This window comes from Ovis aries, chromosome 9 (assembly GCF_016772045.2).
Source record: "Ovis aries strain OAR_USU_Benz2616 breed Rambouillet chromosome 9, ARS-UI_Ramb_v3.0, whole genome shotgun sequence".
Lineage (NCBI taxonomy): Eukaryota > Metazoa > Chordata > Mammalia > Artiodactyla > Bovidae > Ovis > Ovis aries.
The window spans coordinates 35,273,809-35,296,950 of record NC_056062.1 but is presented as its reverse complement, the minus strand read 5'-3'; the positions used below and the strand labels follow the sequence as shown (position 1 = coordinate 35,296,950).

The following is a 23,142-nucleotide window of genomic DNA, read 5'->3' as shown; positions in this document are numbered from 1 at the left end:
CTATAGTTGACAAGCATGTTACAGGGAGAAGCCAGTGCTGACTCTATGTTGGAACTGTTTTCTTTGACTTGCTTTTCATTGCTTTTGTTATTACAGTCATACATGATGGCCTGCCTCAGAGGGCTCTGGGTCCTGCCTGACCATAAGCTAAAGTGCCTTTGTTCGGCTCAGAGACAGAGAATCTGACTCTGCCCACCTGTGAACAGATTAACACACCTCTTCCAAAGGCTGGCCATTTCCTTGGAGATGTTTTGCAAGCCTGAAGATCCTTTCACTTTACTTCCCCACTGCCTCTTCCTTTCTTTCTGCCTTTTGACTTTGTAGCTCCTCATTGCTTCTTTCCCTCTGACTCTACAAAACAACACAACTTCCAGACCCCACAAGGTAGTTATTTTGAGGCGCTAGGCTGTCATCTTCTCGGGCAGCTGGCTCCCCAGATAAAGTCATTTTCCTTGCCTCAACACTGTGTCTCAGATTTATTGACCTATTTTGCAGCCAGCAGAGCAAGGTTCAGTTCAGTTCAGTTCAGTTCAGTCACTCAGTCGTGTCCAGCTCTTTGCAATCACATGGACTGCAGCACACCAGGCCTCCCTGGCCATCAGCGACTCCCGGAGTTTACTCAAATGCATGTCCATTGAGTCAGTGATACTATCTAACCATTTCATCTTCTGTCATCCCCTTATCCTCCTGCCTTTAATCTTTCCCAGCATCAGGGTCTTTTCCAATGAGTCAGTGGCCAAAGTATAGGTGTTTTAGCTTCAGCATCAGTCCTTCCAATGAATATTCAGGACTGACTTCCTCCAGGATGGATTGGTTGAATCTCCTTGCTGTCCAAACAGAGGAGGCCATGAGAATCATGCAAACCCTACAGTGAGTCTAGAGCCTACCACTAGCTGTTCATGTGCCCCATGGTGAACTTACCTAGCTTGTCGGCTGTGAAATACAGAGAAAGACAAGCATCTCATAGGCTGGGCAACAGCAGATGAGGAGCGTATGTAAAGCGCCAAGCCAAGTCCTTTTTAAATGGAAGACATTTCATGAGGGTTGGTCTCACTCTCTTTCACCTTCCTTGCCAGACAGAAGACCTGGTATCCAGAATAAAAGCTGAAGACCCAGGGGTACTAAACTCAAGGTAGACATACAGCTGGAACTGCTATAAAATAAGCAACTGCCTTTCTTCCCATGAATGCCCCTTCAGAACGCTCCCCTGACATTCTCACCTACCTGCACCTTCCCACTACTGACACCAGCTTCTGACCTAACATAGCGGGTATACAACTTCAGGCTAAATGGGTAGGGGGCTTGGGGAGGCGTGGACTGGGAGTTTGGGATTAGCAGATGCAAACTAATATACATAGTATAGATATACAACAAAGACCTACTCTACAGCACAGAGAACCACACTGGATATCTCATGATAAACAATAATGGTTTGAATGTGAAAAGAATACGTGTAACTGAATCAGTTTGTGTAACTGAATCTGTACAGCAGAAATGAGCACAACATCGTAAATCAACCATGTTTCAGCAAAATACATAAAAATAAAAAACTTCAAGCTAAACTGAAATGTCAGTTTCGTGGCCAAAGAAGTTTTGGTTGCCAAAGGCTGTTGTCCAGCTCCTTCTTTGGTCCTGCTTCCTACTTTGGTGAGATCAGAATATTCCAACTACTCTTCTAAACTCCCTTCAAAATGTGCCTCCTGCAGCAGCCCAGGTTCTGAGCCTGACTCTGACCTCAGAGCTGTGATTGGCTTACTTGGGACCCCCTCAATCCCCGGGCTCTTTGCTTCTCCAGCCTCTCTTTTGCTCAATATGCCCAACTCAGTATGTCACAGGGGCTCTCCTGGTGGCTCAGAGGTAAAGAATCTGCCTGCCAATGCAGGAGACATGAGTTCAATTCCTGGCTAGGGAAGATCCCCTGGAGAAAGGAATGGCAACCCACTCCAGTGTTCTTGACTGGGAAATCCCTTGGACAGAGGAGCCTGATGGGTTACAGTCCCTGGGATGCCAAAAGAGTCAGACAACCGGGCAACTAATCAACAACAGCAACCGTATGTCATGACCCATCTCAATCTTCTGCAACATGCCATCCTGAAAGCACCATCTACTGTGCAAACCTTGTTTCTGTAAAATTGCTTCTTTAATCCTTACAGGACAGAGTATTCTTCTGCCTTTGGATCAGCTTTCTGTTCCCAGAAATAACCAAAATGGAAAGATGTTCCATCATTTGCAATTAAAGTCATAGGATAAAAGCCACAAGCTGGCCAGTTGATGGTATTAACTTCCTTATCAAAGGTGGACGAGCTCTTCTGTAAATGTAATTCAAAAATAGACACAGACATAAGGCAACAGGAGGGGACAGCTTTGCTTCGTAGGAGGAGAAATTTGTAAGACAGGATTTAAAATGAACTAAACTTGGTGTATGAAATGGCACTTTTGTTGTAATTTTAAGCTTTGTAAGTAGAATCTATAAATATATCTGAGGGGCAAAAAAATGCCAAGAAGGCTAAAAGAAAAAATATACATACATTAGAAAATACAAAAAAGAAAGAGACCTCTCCACAGACTCACAGAAACTAGAAAGGGAAAATTCTCTAGTCTCCGTGTTCTTTGTGCAGCAAGTAGAACTCATTCATGAATGTTTGATGGTCTCATTTTCAATGATCCAAGAGTCTTGACTCCAGGCCCTTTGCTTGTAAAACCATTCTGTTATCTAATGTACCTTCACAAGCTGACAAGCCTTCCAGCCCCTTGTCTGTGTGTGCTCAGTCATGTCCAACCCAGGGACTGTAACCCACCAGGCTCCTCTACCCATGGAATTCTCCGAGGAAAAAGACTAGAGTGGGTTGCCGTTCTCTTCTCCAGGGGATCTTCCTGAGCCAGGGATTGAACCTGGATCTCCCACATTGCCGGCAGATTTTTTACTATCTGAGCCACCAGGGAAGCCTGAACCTCATCAAAACCAGGATAGGCATTCTCTAAAGATCACTGGGCTGGTACGGAATGTGAGTCCTGACTTCTGTGTCCCGACTTCTGTGTTTCCAACGTTACCAACCATCCCAGAGGCTTAAGAAGGTCTAAGTTAGGGGCTCCCCTTGTGGTCCAGTGGTTGAGAATATGCCTGTCAATGCAGGGGATGCAGGTTCAATCCCTGGTCTGGAAAGATTTCACATGTGGCAGAGCAACTAAGCCCATGTGCCGCAACTACTGAACCATAATTAGAAAGTCCATGGGCTGCAGTGAAAGATCCTGCACGATGCAACTAAGACCTGAAACAAAAAAGAAGGCCTAAGTTGTATTAGTAACTGTGCAAAGAGTTCATTGAAAGACACAATCAACACTATCAGCTAGCAGTAGCTAACACATGCCAGACATCACACCACGGGCTTTGTACACTTCAACTCTGACCTTAAAACAACCCTGGGGAAACAGCCTCCTCTAGGGTCCAACAGCGAGTTCAGGGCAGGTTGGAGCCACTGTCTCAGTCAAGTCCATCTGGCTGGGACCCTGGCTTTTCTCACCGCACTGTGTGATCACTACAGCACTGGTCAGCACCTGGTCTGGTCCAAACAGCAGGTGTCTCTGGAACCAGGCAGAATGTGAGGTTAGGAGGCAACAGAGCTCCACGCTCCCCGGGAGATGCGCTGCTCTGGGGATTCAAGAGGGCAGTCTTGCAGACCGATTTTGAAGACATTGGTCCCTGGCATTAACTCACAGGAATGAGGAACCCAGACACAGTCTCAGTGGACACCGGGGTATGAAGTTGGGGATAGAGAGCCCAGCTGCCCTAACTGGGGAGTAAGCAGGATGAGGAAGCAGTGTACTTGATACTCAGCAACCCCATGCAGCCTGCCGACCCTTCCACTGTGGCTTCAGGGACCCTGGGGCCCTCCAGGGCTTTGAATCAGGAATCAAACATGGGTCCTGACTATGGACTGGGGTTTTAAAGAACCTGGTCCAGAACTTCTCCCTGACCCGGGCACTGTGTGCCTGCATGCCAACTCGCTTTAATTGTGTTCAATTCTGTGCAACCCTATAGACTGTAGCCCACCAGGCTCTTCTGTCCATGGGATTCTCCAGGAAAAGATACTGGAGTGCACTGCCATTTCCTCTTCCAGGGATCTTCCTGACCCAGGGATCAAACCTGCGTCTCTTGCATTGGCAGACGGCTTCTTTACCACTAGCGCCATCTGGGAAGCCCTATGAGGAATGTTAGCACTCTTTCCTACAGTTGAATCAATAATCCTAAATGCCCCAGACTTAACAAGGTGGGAGGTGGAATCCCCCAACACCCAACCCACTGTTAACCACAGGGCAGGTGCCAGCCTGGGAGGAGGGCGAGTCCTTGATTCCCCCTGGATCTCTGGCCTGCAGATTTCAGCCTACATTTAAGCTTCTGGAATCTTTGTGAGTGAGATGTGCTGACTAGATTCATCGGCAGCTTGCATCATGCCCCCCTCATTTGGAAACGTCAATAACCATCAAAGGAATCTGCCTGGAACTACTGATTCACAGCTGCATGTCTACCGAGATAACATAGGGTGGAAATCTGGACATTTTGGGCCCAGATTCCAGCCTCCCAGACAAAGCTACGCTGATTACATCAAGAGTTCCTGAAACAACACACCAGGCAGCTTTTCTAAGATGCAACAGATTCTGAGTTGAAACTCACATGGACTTACAACCCAACCATTGAGAGGAAGCACTGAGACAGAATTGGAAGGTTAATTAAGAATCTGCTTATTTGAGGAAATCATTGTCTTTCCCTCTCTTTTCAAGGGACAATAAGTCTATTTCTAAGAAGGGCATGTGGCAGAGCTGGAATCCCACTCACCCAGAGGCTGTTTTCCCTGCAAAATATGGACACTCACACCAGCTCACATGGTGCACACAATAATTCAATGAAGTAGCTTGCCTACAACCCCGTGTCGTATGCTTAACAAACCAGAGTCCTTCCTTTGATTAAGAGGACACAAGAACTCAGCAGCTCACTTTGTGAAGCTGTAATAGGGGGTGTTTTTACTTGAAGAGTACAGCAGTATCTTGGGATGCTGGTTAGAAATTCTAAAATACTTCGCTTCTAAAGTCGGAGGTCAAAAGAAATGGAATACAGAATTGCTTTGGTACAGTTCCCACTAATCTGTGGCTGCTAAGATGCTTTAGGAAATTAGTTGATTACTTGGAGCCAATCCTCTCTATAATTAGAAAATTCTGCCGTCTTCTCCTTTCCGGAAATGTCTAAGAAGCTTCTCATCGATGGAATTTATCCAAGTCTGAGGTCATCCAGGCCAGTGGGGGACACTGACTAAACACCCTGGACACACCTGACACTGACCTGGACTCACCTGCACTTGATCCACCGCCGCTGCACACCTTCCAGCTGTGGGACCTGGTTAATTACACAATGTGGGGAGGTCGTTGCGGTATATGTCTTACAGTACTGTTTTAAGATTAAATGAGATAAAGCAGCTTGCATGCTCAGTCACATCCAACTCTTTGGGACCCTATAGACTGTAGCCCCCCGGGCTCCTCTGTCCATGGGATTCTCCATGCAAGAATACTGGAGTGGGTTACCATGCCTTCCTCCAGGGGATCTTCCCAACCCAGGGATCGAACCCAGGTCTCCTGCAGTTGCTGCATTGTTGGTGGATTCTTTAACACTAGTGCCACCTGGGAAACCCTAGGTCACAATACCTACTAAGAAATCCTGTTAGCCAAAATTATTATTAATAAGCAACTTACAACATTTGTGACTGCTTGGTAACATACGAACCAAGTAAGAAGGGAATGTGAATTTAATAATACTTCTTTCTCACCATTGCATAAGCAAAAAAAAAAAAAGTATTTTTTCATATAAAACAATCACACAGGCTACAAATTTTGAGTGCTGATTCATTATTTCTAGCATTTATATTTTAGTCAATACAATGACAATAAAATTTTCCCCCTTGCGTGGAAATCACAAGTAAATAAATGATAGACAATTTTTATACCAAAAATAAGCAGTATTTTCCCATCCTCTCAGATAGCTTTCTCTTATTTAAAAAAGTTTTCATTTCATACTTAAAATTATAGAGGGGTAAATAGAACTACTAGAAGTAGCAGCATTGCAAATAAATCTAAAACATATTCTGATCAGTTGAATCAAGTCGAGTTTTCAGAAATCTCTGTCCCATTTAACCTGGAACCATTGATAACACTGTCCACACCTTCAATTGCCTCACGACCACATCCCTACTGGCCCATGATGCCCCAAGTCTTATCAAGGAAACAAAGCCTGTGAATGTCCAGACCCAAAGTGGAAAGAGATTAACTCTGGCCCTGGAATAAATAACTTCCCTATGTTTTCACTTCCAGACTCCTAACATTTTTCCCTGCAGTTTTGGATATGACCAGAAGTGTCACACATCCCTCACAAAGATGAGCAATTACACTCTGATCCCAAGTAAAAATGGGAGCCTGTAGGATCTTGTCATTGTCACCCATGTGGCATCATTTTTTTAACATAGCTGACAATGCCTTTTGTGGTATCGAATATACCTTTGAAGAATGTCTTTAAAGCATGAGAAGAGGTTCAGCGTCAATTTGTTGTTCCTGCTGTTTAGTCACCGAGTCATGTCTGACTCTTTCGTGACCTCTTGGACAGTAGCCCACCAGGCTCCTCTGTCCATGGGATTTCCCAGCCAAGAATATTGGAGTGGCTTGCCATTTCTTTCTCCAGGAGATCTTCCTATCCCAGGGATCAAAACTGCGTCTCTTGCATTAGCAAGCTGATTATTTACCACTGAGTTACTGAAGAAGCCCTGGGGTCAATTAGGTTGCCACTTAGTCATGTAAGAGAGGCAGGAACGTACTTCCGTGGCTGCTAATGAAGTTGTCAGGACAGTGGCTGTTGCAGGTTGATCACTAGCATTGATCAGTGGTAAGAGGCTGACATTCAATCCTTCATTTTCCCCTTAGGACACGCACACAGCACATAAGCTGAGAACTTCCTAATGCAGGAAACAGCAATTGAAAAACTGAGGTATTCCTTCTGTGTGTTCATACCCTCAGGTGAGAAAGAACTCCCCTCCCTCTAGTTAATCACAGTGCTATGGAAACAGACATTTTCTGTGCTTCCAATTGTCAAGTGCACTTCACTTTCCAGACCCATCATCAGCTTTTCTCCATCACCATGGTTTTGGTACACTGTGTTCTGTGTGTTAAGGTGCTATACTCGTGTCTGACTCTTTTGTAACCCCATGGACTGTAGCCCACCAAGCTCTTCTGTCCATGGGATTCTCCAGGCAAGAATACCGGAGTGGGTTGAAGGATCACACCTGGTCTCTTATGTCTCCTGCATTGGCAGGCAGGTTCTTACCACTAGCACCACCTGGGAAACCCCTTTGGTACTTTAGGGAACAACTAACCCAGGACCCCTAATTCCAAGTCATCATAAGACACCATCCAGTGGAATAGAGTCCTGGAATGGTAGGACTGATCCTGCTGAATCCAGGAGCCAGGGTCGGGCATCCCTGGCTTCACTTCATCTAAGACTGGAGGTGCATTGGCTTAGGACAAAGCCCATGATGAGACAACTCTATATATAAGAAGGGCTTCCCTGTGGCTCAGCTGGTAAAGAATCTGCCTACAATGCAGGAGACCTGGGTTCGATCCCTGAGTTGGGAAGCTCCCCTGGAGAAGGGAAAGGCTACCTACTCCAGTATTCTTGCCTGGAGAATTCCATGGACTGTATAATCCATGGGTTCGCAAAAAGCTGGACACGACTGAGTGACTTTCACTTCATATAAGAAAGTTCTTACTGATACTGAGTCAAACTGCTACTCAAGATGCTCACTTTTTTCCAAAAAGTCTGTGCTTGACAGCAACAGGAACTTACATGTGAATTGTGGAAACATCCCGAGAGGTAGCCCTTGATGAGGAACCCCTTGACAGGGTAGATGTTGCTTCAAACTCTCAGCAGGAGGGCAGGCACTAAACATAAAGGAGGCCCCCAAATAGACAACCAGGCCCAAAACCTGAGGCTGGGGATCAAGGGCAAATTTCTACTCTTTGGCTGAGCAATCCCAGACTGCAGAATCATGGGAAACAGTAAGTTGCTGCTATTTTAGGCCAGTTAGTGTTGGAGGAGTTATGTAGCAGTAAATATCTGAAACATGGACATACACTCAAAGTTTCAACAAAATGTCACAGACTAATTGAAGCCCATTCCCAGGCTTCTCAGAGTTGTGCACCCAAGTCTGAAATCCCTGGATGGCAACGCTCCCAGGCCCCAGTCTATGAGCTCAGGGCTGCATCTTTTATGACTTGCCCACACCTCAAAGTTTGCAGGATCCTATTTCCCCAAATAGTGATCAACCCTGGGCCCTCAGCAGTGAACGTACTGAGTCCTAACCACTGGACTACTAGGGAATTCCCAAAAGGTTTCAATTTTTATGCCTCTTGCTTATCATTCCCCCTGCTTGGAAAGCCATCTCCCATCAGAATTTCTTCTTACCAGACCCCTAACCATCCTTCAGTTCAGAAAGATATCCTAGAGAAGGGAATGGCAACCCACTCCGGTATTCTTGCCAGGAGAATCCCATGGACAGAGGAGCCTGGTGGGCTAAAGTCCATAGGGTCGAAAAGAGTTGGACACGACTAAGCGACTAAAACATGCACTGGACTTCCCTGGTGGTCCAGTGGTTAAGAATCCGCTTGCCAATGCAGGGGACACGGATTTGATCCCTGGTCCAGGAAGATCCCACACACTGTAGAGCAACTAAGCCCATACCACACAAGTACCAAGCCCACACGCCCTAGAGCCTGTGTTCCACAACAAGAGAAGTCACTGCAATGAGAAATCCATGCACTGCAACAAAGAGTAACCCCTGATCACCATAACTAGAGAAAGCCCGTACGCAGCAATGAAGACCTGGCACAGTCAAAAATGAATAAATAAATAAAATTTTTAATAAAAATAAATGCAAATCTAAGCATTCTTCAATTTGAAGGAAAAGCTACTGTATTGAGAGTTTGACTCTCTAGCTTCATATAAAATTCATCTTCCCCTCAAACCTTAAACTAGAACTCAACCCATTAATCAATCCTCTTTCTCCTGAGTTAGTTACTTTCAGCCTCAACTTTAAGTGAGACGAAACACTGACCTGCCTCTCTTCATGATAACAACGGTCACATCCTTAACCCTGATTCCCTACCACTGACCCGGCATAGCTAGTGGACGGTTACGTCTTTTTTCTGTTTGCTTTGGAAAGACCAAATGGAAAGCAGAGTCTACGCCTCACTCAAGCTGCTCTGCCTCATTCTTCTTGGAAAAAGAAGGTGATGACTGATTTATCTAAATACGGTTAAGACATCTGGTCTATTGTGTATGCTCCCAACCATCAAGGGTCAGGGTTTTATGACAAAATAAAGAAAAAAGGTTAAGATGCATTGAGCATTGTAAGAGGCAGTACAATAGAAGGAGAGGGCATCTTAAATCTCTATTTATAGTAATGATGCTATTATTAGCAGGACTTTTTTATGCCAAGATTATCAAGACACCCTGAAGGCTCCGTAATACAAGTAAAAACTCAGATCTGGCTGTTGATCATGTTATCAGATACTTTCAGAAATAACTCTTTGGAAAAACTGGTCACCATGAGGATAAAATGACACATTCAACCCCTGAGAATTCTGGCACCACAGACCCAGCAAAGAGTGACCCCTAGGATGGGTGAGGGGGCAGTGACCCTAAAAAAGGGCATGTGTCCTTTGTGCTGGGCTGTCCCATGCAAGGAGCAGATACTGAGCACATTAAAACAGACGAAGGCAGGGACCAGTCCCTTCCCTCTGTGCTGAGGTCAGAACCACCTCGTGTCCACTGCTGATAATGGACAGGAAAGCGCTTGCTTGATCCCTTCCTATACTCTATTGTTGTTGATGTTCAGTCACTCAGTCGTGTCCAGCTCTTTGTGACCCCATTGACTGCAGCACGCCAGGCTCCCCTGTCCTTCACTATCTCCTAGAGTTGGCTCAAACTCATGTCTATTGAATCAGTGATGCCATCCAACTATCTCATCCTCTGCCACCCCCTTTTCCTCCTGCCCTCAATCTTTCCCAATATCAGGGTCTTTTCCAATGAGTTAGCTCTTCACATCAGGTGGTCAAAGTATTGGAGCTTCAGCTTCAGCATCAGTCCTTCCAATGAATATTTTGGGTTGATTTCCTTTAGGATTGACTGGTTGGATCTCCTTGCAGTCCAAGGGACTCGCAAGAGTCTTCTCCAACACCACAGTTCAAAAGCATCAAGCCACAGTTCCAATTCCTCACAGAACGTTTCTGCTTTCCACTCTAAAAGAACCACATCTTACAAAGAAGCTTCCAGTCAGAGGGGTCCTTAAAGCCGGAACTTTCCAGATGGCTCACTGATGTCCAGACAATGAAGTTACTTGCCAGGGGCCTCACAGCGAAGATGTAGCAAAACTTGCATTGCTTCTGATTTCAAAGGTTGGGTGACTTTCATCAAATCACGGGCAAGGTCACTTTCTCTAAATAACTGCTTCTTGATCCATGAGACTAAAGGGAGCTCCGTGGCTGCCCTTCTTGGTAAATATGCAGCCAAGAGGTCTAATGTCTGAGAGAACCATGTGAAGACAATTTTCCAAACAAGCTCCATTATCCAAGCAAACCAGCCTCCTAGTTTATAACCCAAGTTTTCCTAACTTATGATTCTTTCTCACAAAAGACACCAAATTAAGGCTAAACCCAGGAAAATAACGCAAGCACCCCAGATTCTAAAAATGGTGTGTAAGGAGGATCACCCTTCAGCAGAGAGAACAGTAAGTGATGATCTTAGCCGTCCTTGTGGACTGATGGGTGTCCTCACAAGCACTAGTACCTGTGGAGGGTCCCTTCTGTAAAAGCTGAGTCTTTGCACATGATCAAGTTAAAACAAGGTGCTAGGGTGGGTCCTAACCCAGTTATGACTGGTGACCTTATAAGAGGGAAATTTGGACAGTACTGGGCCCTCATAGAGAACACCACATGGAGATGAAGGCAGAGATCAGGAGATGTGTCTGCAAGCCAAAGACTGCCCACAAATCCCAGAAGCTGGGAGAGGGGCAAGGAACAGACCCACCCCTCATGGCCTGGCTGGGAACCAGAGCCACGGACACTCTGATCTTGGCCTTCTAGGCCCAGAACTAAGAGACAATAGTTTGTCCAAACCATCTAGCTTATGGTACTTTGTTTGGCAGATTCAGCAAACTGGTACCATTACCCCATCTGACAAACAATGACTGAACTGATTGATTTCACTGGCCCTTCTGTCCTAACCATCTCCCCTCCCCCACTGCCCCAGTTCCATGGAGGTGTGTAGGACTGTACAGGGGCCCTGAGTCCATGCCTGGCCCTGGATCCTGTCTGCTGTCATGGGAGGGGACACCAGACATGGTATACAGCCAAGAATAGTTAAGACATGGTCCCTAGGGCCGGAATTCACACCTCCCAGGCAAGGTGAGCTCTAAGCGAGTGAAGACAAGCATGGTGCAAGCTGCAGAGACACCGAGGCTGCCCTGAAGAAACTGGGCTGCTCTGTGGGCCAGGGGAGATTTGGGAGGGACAGGAGTAAGGGGGAGGTGTCAACATCCCAGCAAAGCAGGTAGGGGAGGGTCAGGTCATGTCCAGCAGGACCAGCTCAAAGGGAGTCCAGGGGTGGGGCCAGCCTACGGGGCAGAGAGGAAGACAGGGCTCCGGTGACAAAGCCTGTCAGGGCCACTCGGGCTGAAGAGGCAGTGTCAGTAGCAGCGGTGAGTCACTTCCAAACCTCAGTTATATTTGGATCTCTGTTGGGCCTCATGGTATCCTTTCTGTTTCATATTTAAACATGGAGTCTAGCAGGCCAAGAGCAGGAATGGTGACTGAGCAGAGGATTTCATCCGGACCACAAGCCAGCTTTCCTTGTCAACATGTTCAGCCATTAGGCTCCTGCGAGAAGGCATGCTCTTTGTGTTTGCTTCTTTGTTCCAAAACAGCTAAGAACAGTTTGACATATACTGTCAACTATACAAAAGGATGGAGAAGGCCATAGCAACCCATTCCAGTATTCTCACCTGGAGAATCCCACGGACAGAGGAGCCTGGCAGGCTACAGTCCAGGGGGGTCGCAAAGAGTAGGACACGAGGGAAGTGACTTAGCAGAAACATACCAAAGGGAAGAGACACTGGCCGTTTAATGCTGATTAAACTGGTTTCTGGAAAAGGAAGACCATGCTCTGCAAGGATTAATACTGTGACACCAGCTGCACTCTTCCTGCCCTCAAGACAAGCTAGGAATAAAGGCTATAAGCTGCTGGATTTTCCACATCACTTTTAAGATTTTTGTTCTGCTGTTTGCATTATTAATTACCATTAACAACTATTGAGTACTTAGTACGTGCCAAGCATTGAGCAGAGCTCCCCACATTCTTTTTCTTCTTTTTAAAATGTATTTATTTGGCTGCATCGTGTCTTAGTTGCAGCACTCAGGACCTTTACTTTCGGTTTGTGAAAGATTCGTTGTGGCATGTGGGATCCAGTTCCCTGACCAGAGATGGAACCCAGATCTCCTGCGTTGGCATCATGGAGTCTTAGTCACTGGACCACCAGGGAAGTCCCCCCTTTCTTTCTTAATACTCCAGTCCATGAAAGAACAGGCTTTTATCAATATTACCTCCATTTTAAAGAGGTGGAAACTGAGGCCTCACAATGTTAACCAACTGATCTTCAGTTGCACAGAAACTAAGTGGTGGAGCCACTTAAAAGTCAGCATTTTTTTAATTCATGAGGAAACTGGAGTCCAGCCTAGATTTCATCCCATGTGTGGGTGTCCGGAGAAAACTGGAGCAATTAATTCTCAGGCCACCTCGTCTATTGTCAGGGCACTGGGTTTCCAGCTGATGGAACTTGACAGCCATAGTTTCACACTTTCAGGCTCACACCCAGCTTCCTGAAGGGCAGACAGCCCCAGGGCTATCCTGTCCTTGACCACAGAGGTCAGATCAGCCGTGATGTGTGCAGGGCCAGCATTGTCTCTCCCAAGTCCTGGGTGTATAACACTATGAGGTTTAGGAGCTGCCCAGTTTCTCAGGAGAGAAGATCAACCCACAAACGGTCTTGTGTGCACCAGTTCTGGCCAATGCATCCAGCTGCCTGCAACAAGTATTTTCTGAGATGTATAGCAGGGATTGCTAGCTGTATGTCAAAATCCATTCTTCCCTCCTTTTTAATAAAAGGATTCTGACTTTTTTTATAAGTCAAGCACACTTTTCAGTGTCTGTCAAGGCCATCTGCTACCAGGTCTAACCAGAGTTGGAAGCAGTAGTGTAGTATGGTTCTTTCAGGAAGACTCCTAAATAGGGAGGGATTCCCTTTTTGTTTTCTTTCTTTCTCTTTTCTGTCCTGGAATTTGATTCAACAGTTGGCGCTCCAGCAGCCATCCTGGACTACAAGATAGAAAAGATAGAAGAATCTTCTGTCTCACACTGTAGACCCCACCAAACCAGACCTGCACTGTGGATTCATATTTTTTTTAACAAAAAACATATATGTCTATTTTTCATGTTTCAGTTATACTCTGTAAGAATTATCCAACAGAAGCATTACTGTGTACCAGGCTTTGAGCCTGAAACAAGTTCCCGCCATTTCCCCCACCCCCAAGACACACATTCAGACAGTATAATAAATAGTTTGAGTGTCTGGACAACGCTTGACCTAGTGTAGCAATCACAAATACATCACACCAACCACAAACATTACCCATAAAGATTTTACAGAAACGCTTCCGAGGACCCTGAAATTTTGTGAAACATTCTCAAATCCATGACTTTATAATAGATTCTTCTTCTACACTGAGTGATTTTTTTTTCCCCCTGAATCTATAAAGTGAAGTCATTTTGCTTCCCGTTTCTTGCTGCGTTCAGAGACCATAACACTGAAAACAATTACCTTGAACCAATAGGAACATTTTTTTCTTCTCCATCCCACCTGTTAAAAAGTAACAGTCTAGAATGTGTGTGCTTACATTTCTACTCTACTTTTCCTCAGGAAGCCTCCTGATAATAAGTGAAATGCCCATGACTTTAATAAGCTCTGAATTAAGCTGTAGAAACAATTCTCTTTGTAGTTTCCTGAAAGGTATTTGGATCTGAGACTGTAAAAAAAAAAAAAAAAAAAAAAAATTGCTCCGATACTGATGCCCATGTCAAATTGGCCCTTTTACCAGAATATGATGGAAGTTTTCTATTCATGTTGCCAAGTGTAGGCTTCCCTCTGTATGTCTAAAGACCTTAACTGATGAATAACAATAGTACATCCTGTGACTACAGAGAAGTTTGACAAAATATGTCAAATAGGCACTTAAATGTAAGGAGACAGAATAATTGCCTATACTGAAGAGTTTTCCTCTGAGATTTGTCTTTGGAGAAGCAAAAGTCAGGTTGCCTTTTGCACTACAAGGTTTTAAGTGTTCAGATCAACTGTAAGAAAACCAGGGAACACCCAGGCCAAAGGAAGGGCTCAGAACTGCATCTAGGATTTTCAAGGGGACCAGTCAGCTCTGTCCCTGCTCCACCCACCCTGGGGTGGAACCAGGCAAGCCTCCGAGCCCACTCTGCCAGGCACCCCCAAGGCCCCCAGGCCCAAGAGCCCTTCCCTCTGTTAGCTCCATCCATGTCAGCACTTTCCTGGTCGTATCAGATTGCTTTGTGGCTTGTAGCAGTTGCTGACCTGAGACCCCTGTAAATAACTCATCAGTATTTAATCTCTTATCTTTTCCCTTTCACTCTGGAATCAGGGGGTGAGAACCTGGGGTCTGGGGAGGGGGGAGGGGTGCTGAGCTCAATAGTGATCCTTTCCACAGCTCAGCCACCACCAGCCACAGCTCTCCTGGGCCAGCCTAGGTAACAAAGCCACAGCTCCGACAGGAAGACAGTATGAATACCAACTGAACAAAGACAGCTCTTAGGAAGGAAGGAATGGCAGTCACCAAGACGAGATGCTCCAAGTGGGAGGTTAGGATTGACATACACACATAGGCAACACTGTGTATAGAACAGACAACTAGTACAGACCTACAGGATAGCACAGTGTGTGTGTGTTTGTGTGTGTGTGTGTGTGTGTGTGAGCTAAGTCATGTCCGACTCTTTGCAATTCAGTGGACTGTAGCCCACCAGGCTCCTCTGTTCATGGGATTCTCCAGGCAAGAACACTGGAGTGGGTTGCCCTTTACTGCTCTGTGGAATCTTTCTGACCCAGGGATTGTAGCTGCATCTCCGGCATTGCCAGGCGGATTCTTTACCACTGAGTCACTGGGAAGCCCCCATGTTAGAGTCCTAGGGCCCTGTCATTACAGGCCTAGTGATGTCACTAATTGGACACCACCATTTCTGGAGGCCTGGGGGGTGCTGGGCACCTGACCCCAGAGGGTTGCAATGGAAAAGGTTTCGTGGAGGCCATGTGACACCATAGCCATGGCTGACTCCAGCCAGGCCCCCTTTCCTTCACACACCCTCCTGAGGTCAGGTCTGCTCTTCTCCTTGCTGTACCAGAAAGGAGACTGCAGCTCTGAGAGCTTCAGCCACTTGCCCAGCCCGAACTAGGGAGTCATGGGTCCGGGGTCTCAGCCCCAGGCCAGGCCAGGCTCCAGACCTGACACCCGACTCCTCTACTGGAAACAGGCCAGGTGCTTGGCACCCCCAGGCCTCCCAGAACAGTGGCAGCCGTTTGAGGGTGGTCATCAGACCCTGTAATGACCAAATGAGAGAAATCCTCCCAGTAAAAAAAAGTCTACATTCAGAAAGCGGCCTCCAGAGGTGAAGACCACGGGTGTACATCTGTGAACAGAGCACAGTGTGCTCCCCATGCTCTTGGCCCCAACAGTCCTGGCATCAGGAACACAGGCCAGGATGGAAGCCTCAGGCCTTACCAGTGGAAGATGGGGACAGGAAGGTTCTAGAGACAGTCATCACTTCATAGGAACAGTTAGAGCCACCAGGCGTGACATCAGCATAACCTGAGGAAGCTCCTCCTGGGTGAGCTCATGTACATTTCTGAAGAGACAGCCAAAACTGCTGCTCAAGGTCAGTCCTTTCCAGTTACTTCCACTCTTTAGACAAATATAGGGGCCTTGGGGTGTCAAAAAATATAACAGTAGTTAACATGTATAAGGCATTTAAAATATGCTGGGCTCTTAAGGAGAAACATCCTATGACATTCTTTATCTGTGGAATCTAAAAAGAAATGATACAAACAAACTAACCTACAAAACAGAAAGAGACTCACAGACTTAAGAGAATGAACTTACTGTTGCCAGGGGAAAGGGATAGTTAGGGAGTTTGGGGTGGACATGTACACACTGCTATATTTAAAATGGATAAACATCAAAGACCTACTGTGTAGCACAGGGAACTCTGCTCAATGTTACGTGGCAGCCTGGATGCAATGGGGGTTGGGAGGAAAATGGATACATGTGTATGTATGGCTGAGTCCCTTCGGGATTCACCTGAAATTATCACAATATTGTTAATCAGCTATGCATGCATGCATGCCTGCATAGTCACTCAGTCGTGTCCAGCTCTGTGATCCCATGGGCCATAATCTGCCAGGCTCCTCTGGCCATGGGATTCTCCAGGCAAGAATACTGGAGCAGGTTGCCATTTCCTACTCCTTAATTGCCATTTCCTGTAGTATAATCAACTATACTCCAATACAAAATAAAAAGTTTAAAGACTGGGGGGAAAATGTGTTGGGCTCTTAAATATCAAACAAGCCTACAAGAGTGGTCCTTTTTCTGCATCACACAGCTGGAAATGGAGATGAAAGAGGGAAAAGACAGACTCCGACCCGGGGGTTCTCAAAGGTCGACCCCAACAAGCAAGGCTGTCTCGGGATCCAGCTCCCCAGGATGACTGGGGGGAGCGGGGCATGGTGTTGGGAGGGAGCAGGATGCCCTGGTGCGCGTCCTTCTCGGCCTGTTCCCACCTCCCATCTCCTTAGGAAGCCCCCCCCCCCCCCCCCCGGCAGCCTGAGCCAACCCAAGCACTGACCCTTCTGTTTTGGGCTTAAAGGGAAGCCAGTTAGGTTTTCCTCTTCCTTTCTTGGCATTTGATTTCCTTCCTTATCAGAGTGGTGAGACCAAGGGGCTGATAACAGGATGTAGACATAAGGGAAACAGTCCACAGTCACGGCTGGGACACCTTTAGTGTTGTAGGGTTAGGTTTGGAGCTGCAGGGGTCTCCAAAAAAGGGGGTGTCCATCTGGCCTGCCTGTTGACCAGAGCCTGTATCACCATCTGGGGCAAAATCTGTAGAAATAGGAAGTGTTTGCCTAGCTGTGTGTTCTTTGCACAGAACTCCCCCAGGGACCTTCAAGAACCTTTCACAACCTGCTTTTCTCTTTTATGTTAAAGCGGATGCCATTTTAGCACCTGCCATGAAAATGCTTTTCTGATCAATTAATATTGAAGTCTTAGATGACAATTCTTAATGTATAATGACACTCCACCAGCCCTAATTACTTAAGATCTTTCTTTTAGTTCAGAGACTGGCTTTTATATCATAGACCAATGTTATAATTTCAACATTCAAAGATGCCTTCTCTGAAATGTCACATAGCTTCAGATATGAATAACACAATTGTTTAATAAAAAGCAACTGTCAATCAGTCTTCATTTTCTTCATGGCTCTAAAAATGCTACACCTATATTCCCTAGTTTCATAGATGAACATGATTAAGACAAGAAGTTTGAGACTCAGTTTCAAACCATTTGAGTAATAGAAAAGCTGCTAATATTTTAGAAAGCTTCATTTTAAATTACTTATTACTATTAGGATCACACATTTCTCGAAGTAACTTAGGGGCAAGAAATACTAGAGTGGATTGCCATTCCCTTCTCCAGGGGTTCTTCCTGATGCAGAGATGGAAGTCGGGTCTCCTGCATTGCAGGCAGATTCTTTACCATCTGAGCTACCAAGGAAGCCCCCCTACTCTTCCACAGCCAATCCCATATGCCTCCTATAGCTTGTTCAGTCACCCAATCGTATCTGTCTCTTTGAGGCTCCAAGGACAGTAGCCCATCAGGTTTCTTCATCCTCCACTAGTACTTTATCAGGATAAGTGATATTTATGTTAATGTCCCAGAAATGCCATAAAAATTTGAAATATCTTCTCAAAGGAAAAATTAGTTTCATTTATATTTGAGTGTGTTTTCATTGAGTATAGTTATGACAACACCATGGCATTAATTAGTATATAATAAGGATATATAAATAATGGGATTCACCTGCCATGCATAGAAAGCAATTTCCTCATAGAATGTTCTAGCAATTATATTTACTGATCTTTTTTTTTCTGTTTGATAATTGCTAAAATTACTTTGTGATTAAGTAAGTTAACCTGGAGTAAGATAATTCAATGGCCAGAGTCTATACATTTTGTCAGTTAACCACCTGAAAAGTCACAGTGTATGTTTTAAAAGCTGACTTCGATGTTCCCTTTCTACATGGCTTGACCGTTTAAGTCATGTTCCCCAAACTTGTCTAGCAATTCCTGGTGCTGAGGAGCCCTTTCACCCTGGTAATGCCCAGGTCTTTGCTGTGTTTAGAAGTTTCTAAGGGTGCTGTCTGGCTTCTGTGTTATGTTGCTATTAGACTAGTTTAAGAGCTTAACTAAAGTAAATGTTAGCAGACACTGAACACCCATTTCTATGACACTGATCCATCAAGAAACCTGAACAGTCACTCCAAGTTGCACTGTAAATATATAAATTCTACTTGGCCAAAAGGAAGAAAGACATTCATGCTATATTCTTATGAAAGTATTATGCCATTAATTTCAAGCATGCCAAAGGAAATAATAGAGAAGAAAATGGCTCTGGTATTCCTACCCACAGACAGAGGAGCCTGGCGGGCTACAGTCCATGGGGTCTCAAAGAGTTGGAAATGACTGAGCAACTAAAGAAGAAAAAAAAAAAAAAAAAGAGATTGAGGATTTATTACCAAGTTTAGTAGTAGGAGCTTCTGTTCAGTTCGGTGGGGCCAGCCTGACAGAACCCTCTCCTGAGGATCCCTGGCCTCCAGGCTAACAGGGTGCCAACAGTTTCCTGTTCCCTGCCTGGCGCCCCCCCTCCACCCACAATCAGCTGTGGTTGTTCAGCCTCCAAAGCCTGTGTCACACCTCCTGAGGCTGCAGAGCGGCCCCGTTCCCGATGCTGGAGAGATGCGGGCGGAGTCTGAGTGTCCACAGGGAGGTTCCCAAGTTAGCTCACCTGAAGTTACTGAATGCCACTACCCAGCAACGACACAAAATGTCCCCTGGGCCACATGGGGCTCCCCAACTGAATGATGTAGACTTATCAGACCCAAAGAAACAAGATCTCAGTTCATGAACTGGGTGCTCACAACGTACTGTACATGGTGCCCACACAGCCCTACCGGTGTTGTCCCCATCAACAGATGTGTAAACAGGAGGAGGGGGAGGAATAAGCTGCCCAGGGGAAGGGCTAGAGCAGGCATCCTGGAGCATGCTGTGATGTGTGGGATTGGTCTTAACTCCTATGCACGGCCCACAAGTTCTTGAACTAGAAAAGAGTTGTCCAAACAACCTCTGAAAGCTAAACCTCCTTAGAAATATCTGCCAAGATGCCCTACAAGAAAAATAAGTTCCCTCACCTTCCCCATAGCAACCAGGACTAAAAACAATTGCGCTCCAGCCTTTCCTGCTTTCTCTACCATCGTTGGCATAGTTTCCAAAACCACTGAGTGATCTTCAATGTTTCAGTAAAAGTTTAAGATGTCCTCCCTTTTAAAGACCTAATTATAAAGTTTAACATTTTAATTACCTATTCTTGTTTTTAAAAAGGGTAAGGAGGAAAAAAAAAAAAAAGCATATATTTTACCTGTAATTTCCAAGACAAATTCCTCAGTTGCTTCCAGAATGTCTTACCAGAAGGGCTGGAGTCAGGAAGAGTCAGAGCCCAGGGCCTGGCAACCTGGGGAACCCATGGATCCAGACACTGCTTAGGAGTGAACTGGGCTTCTGTCTGTGCTGGCCAGAGGGAACGGCAATGTTTGTGTTTTCACCTGGATTACCTGTAGCAACAGTAAGCACTGCAGGTAACTCCAGACCACAGGCTGGCAAGAACAGAGCTAGTCTCAGATTCACAACTACTAGTGAGTGTCAGTGAGTGCACTCCTCTCATTCCATACAGAAATGCCCAGACTAGATCACCGACAGCTGCTTTTTCCCTGCCATCCCAGTTACCTATAATACCCAACCAAATCATCTACTTTAAATAAAACTTTTTACTAAACGAACAATAAAATAACCTGTTTGTCCAATGGATCCTCTCTGGCATACAAATAGAAGGTGCATGTGACCATGTGAGCTTTTTACCTTATTCTGAAGATGATGTTTTGAATATTCACCTTGAAGAGTATGTTTTCGTCCGGTAAGACACCATGACGTGATGGTCAAGTCCCCATTAACAAGCAGGTTGATTCAATTCAACTGGTATTTGTTAAGTGTTGCTCCATTGAAAAGATAGGCCTACTTGAAAAAAAAAAACTAAACTCTGACTTCTAACAATTAACAAGCCAGCAGTCTTTCCTACTAGACCATCAACATGCAAGTATTACCTTCACTCTTCGCTTACTCTCTCAATACTCATGTGCATATCTCTTCAGCCCAGGCAGAGAGGAGCTCCGAATACTGCCAGAAGCCCGGGGGGTGGGGGGCAGGAGTGAGGGGCTCAGAGGATGATGAATCACTGTCATCAATATCACCTTCCTTTTGGTCACCGGAACCCCTGGCTGAAGGTCTCATACTGTTTCATGGTTTTTTAACAACTTTATTGAGATGTATTGACTACGAGGAGCTCCATGTATTTGATATGTACATTTTTATGAGGTTGGACACCTGCAAAACAGCCATGACACCGCCGCTGCAGCCGAGGAAATAGACTGATCCATTACCTCCCAGAGTCTCCTTGCCTCCCTTTGTGTTTGCTTGTTTGTTTTTATGGTAAAAATACTTGCCATGAGGCCCGCCCTCTTCATACACTCTAAAGTGCACACACTATAGGCGTCTACTGTGTTCAGTCGTGTCCAGCTCTTTGTGACCCCATGGACTACAACCCACCAGGCTCCTCTGTCCATGGGATTTTCCAGGCAAGAATAGTGGAGTGGGTTGCCATTCCCTTCTCCAGGAGATCTTCCCGACACAGGTATTGAACCTGTGTCTCCTACATTGGCAGGCAGATTCTTTACCACTAGCGCCACCTGGGAAGCCTGTTACCCATTTAATCATCTGCTTATTTGGGGTGTTTTGTTATTAAGTTGTGGTCTCATACTGGTTTTAATACTCAGAAAAAGGCACAATCTGTTTGCCTTTCTCCTAGACAGAGAAGATATAATTTTGGTGAGTATAACACATAAGAAACGAAGTTCCTTCGAAAGTGACTCCAAATGTCAATTTGAGAGAGTGAGAAATTCTGTTCAGAGGAACCTGTGCCTTTAAGAAACACTGAACTTTTTGTGTGTTTGTTTGTTTTTACTATGTATTTCTTTTTTATTATTTTTTAAATTTTTTTTAATTTTATTTTTTTACTTTACAATACTGTATTGGTTTTGCCATACATTGACATGAATCCACCACAGGTGTACATGAGTTCCCAACCCTGAACCCTCCTCCCATCACCCTCCCCATATCATCTCTCTGGGTCATCCCAGTGCACCAGCCCCAAGCATCCTGTATCCTGTTTTGAACCTAGACTAGTGATCTGTTTCTTACATGATAGTATACATTTTTTTTTTTTGATGAGCTGAGCAGCAGGGGGCAGGATGGTGCAGTGGACAATCAGAGGCCAGGGCAGGTCTTATCCTCCTGGAAGTCTCCTCACCTCTGCTGAGCATCTAACTCCTCTGCAGAGAAAGGACCTGGGCTGGATAGACCTGACGCACTAGCATTTTTTGCCTACCTACTCAGTAGCTCAGTAGTAAAGAATCTGCCTGCAATGCAGGATACTTTGGTTCAAGTCCTGGGTCAGGAAGATCCCCTGGAGAAGGAAATGACAACCCACTCCAGTCTTCTTGCCTGGGAAATCCCATGGACAGAGAAGCCTCGTGGGCTATAGTCCGTGGGGTTGCAAAGAGTTGGACAAAACTTAGCTACTAAACAACAACAATGAAACAGTGCAGCAAAGGCAATTTTTTCATTTCTTCACCCAACAAGCATTTGTTGAGGACCTATTTGGATACAAACATTTTGAGGAAATTCAGCAAGCCCCCAAGCAGATCTTCAGATGCTTGAAAACACTGTGTCAGCCTCACCCTGCTCTCTGTACACTTATTATATGCCAACCTGGCCTCAGTCTTTGCCAGAGGGAAGGATCACCGTAGGATACAAAATTATAACATCTAGAGTGAGACAGTTAGCAGAGATAAAGCCTTGTTCAGATTGCATCTTGTGCTAAAGTTCATATAAAAAACATACACAACCTTATCACACTAAGTACTTCATAATTTGTGCAACAGGCTTTCCTAGTGGCTCAGTGGTAAAGAATCCCCCTGGCAATCAGGAGACACAAGTTCGACCCCTGGATTGGGAAGATCTCCTGGAGAAGGAAATGGCAACCCACTCCAGTATTCTTGTCTGGGAAATTCAATGGACAGAGGAACTTGGCAGGCTATATTTATACACAGAAGTGAAGAGCTTCAACAAGAACAGGGGAAATGGGAGAAATCTTGCTACACTGAGACAACCATACACTATGTTGAGACAGCATATGAGCATGGTTAATGACAATGTTAAGTTGAACCGTATAAATTACAATTTTTCTAATTCAAAATAGGTCAATTATCAGTAATTTTGTATCATTTAACCTACTATATACAGTAGGGCTATGAAAGAAGCTGTGGGGAAGGTGGGTGGTGCATCCTGTGAGGGGAGTTTGGATTTTATACTACAGTCTGTGACAAGCCACGCAAGAATTTCAAACAGAGGAAAGATGTGACATTTATTTTGTAATTACCATTCTGATAATGTGGCTAAGCTTGAAGGCAATGAAACTGGATTCAAAGAAACCAGTTAAGTGACTATACCAATAGTTCATTAACTCATCAGTATTTGT

At 45.3% G+C, this 23,142-nt stretch overlaps 1 protein-coding gene across 3 annotated transcripts in view; it reads right to left on the bottom strand.

Annotated features, from left to right (window-relative positions):
* The window catches only part of LOC101114620 (uncharacterized), a 205,001-nt gene that overhangs the window by 121,226 nt on the left and 60,633 nt on the right, over positions 1-23,142 (bottom strand). For 2 of the 3 annotated variants that reach the window (XM_027972961.3, XM_060393411.1), the window contains exon 1: positions 19,912-20,085. The exons of the other annotated variant lie outside the window; for it this stretch is intronic. The gene's annotated coding sequence lies outside the window, so the exon portion shown is untranslated. Of the gene's footprint in view, positions 1-19,911; positions 20,086-23,142 lie in introns of those variants that run through there. 3 annotated transcript variants of the gene reach the window in all.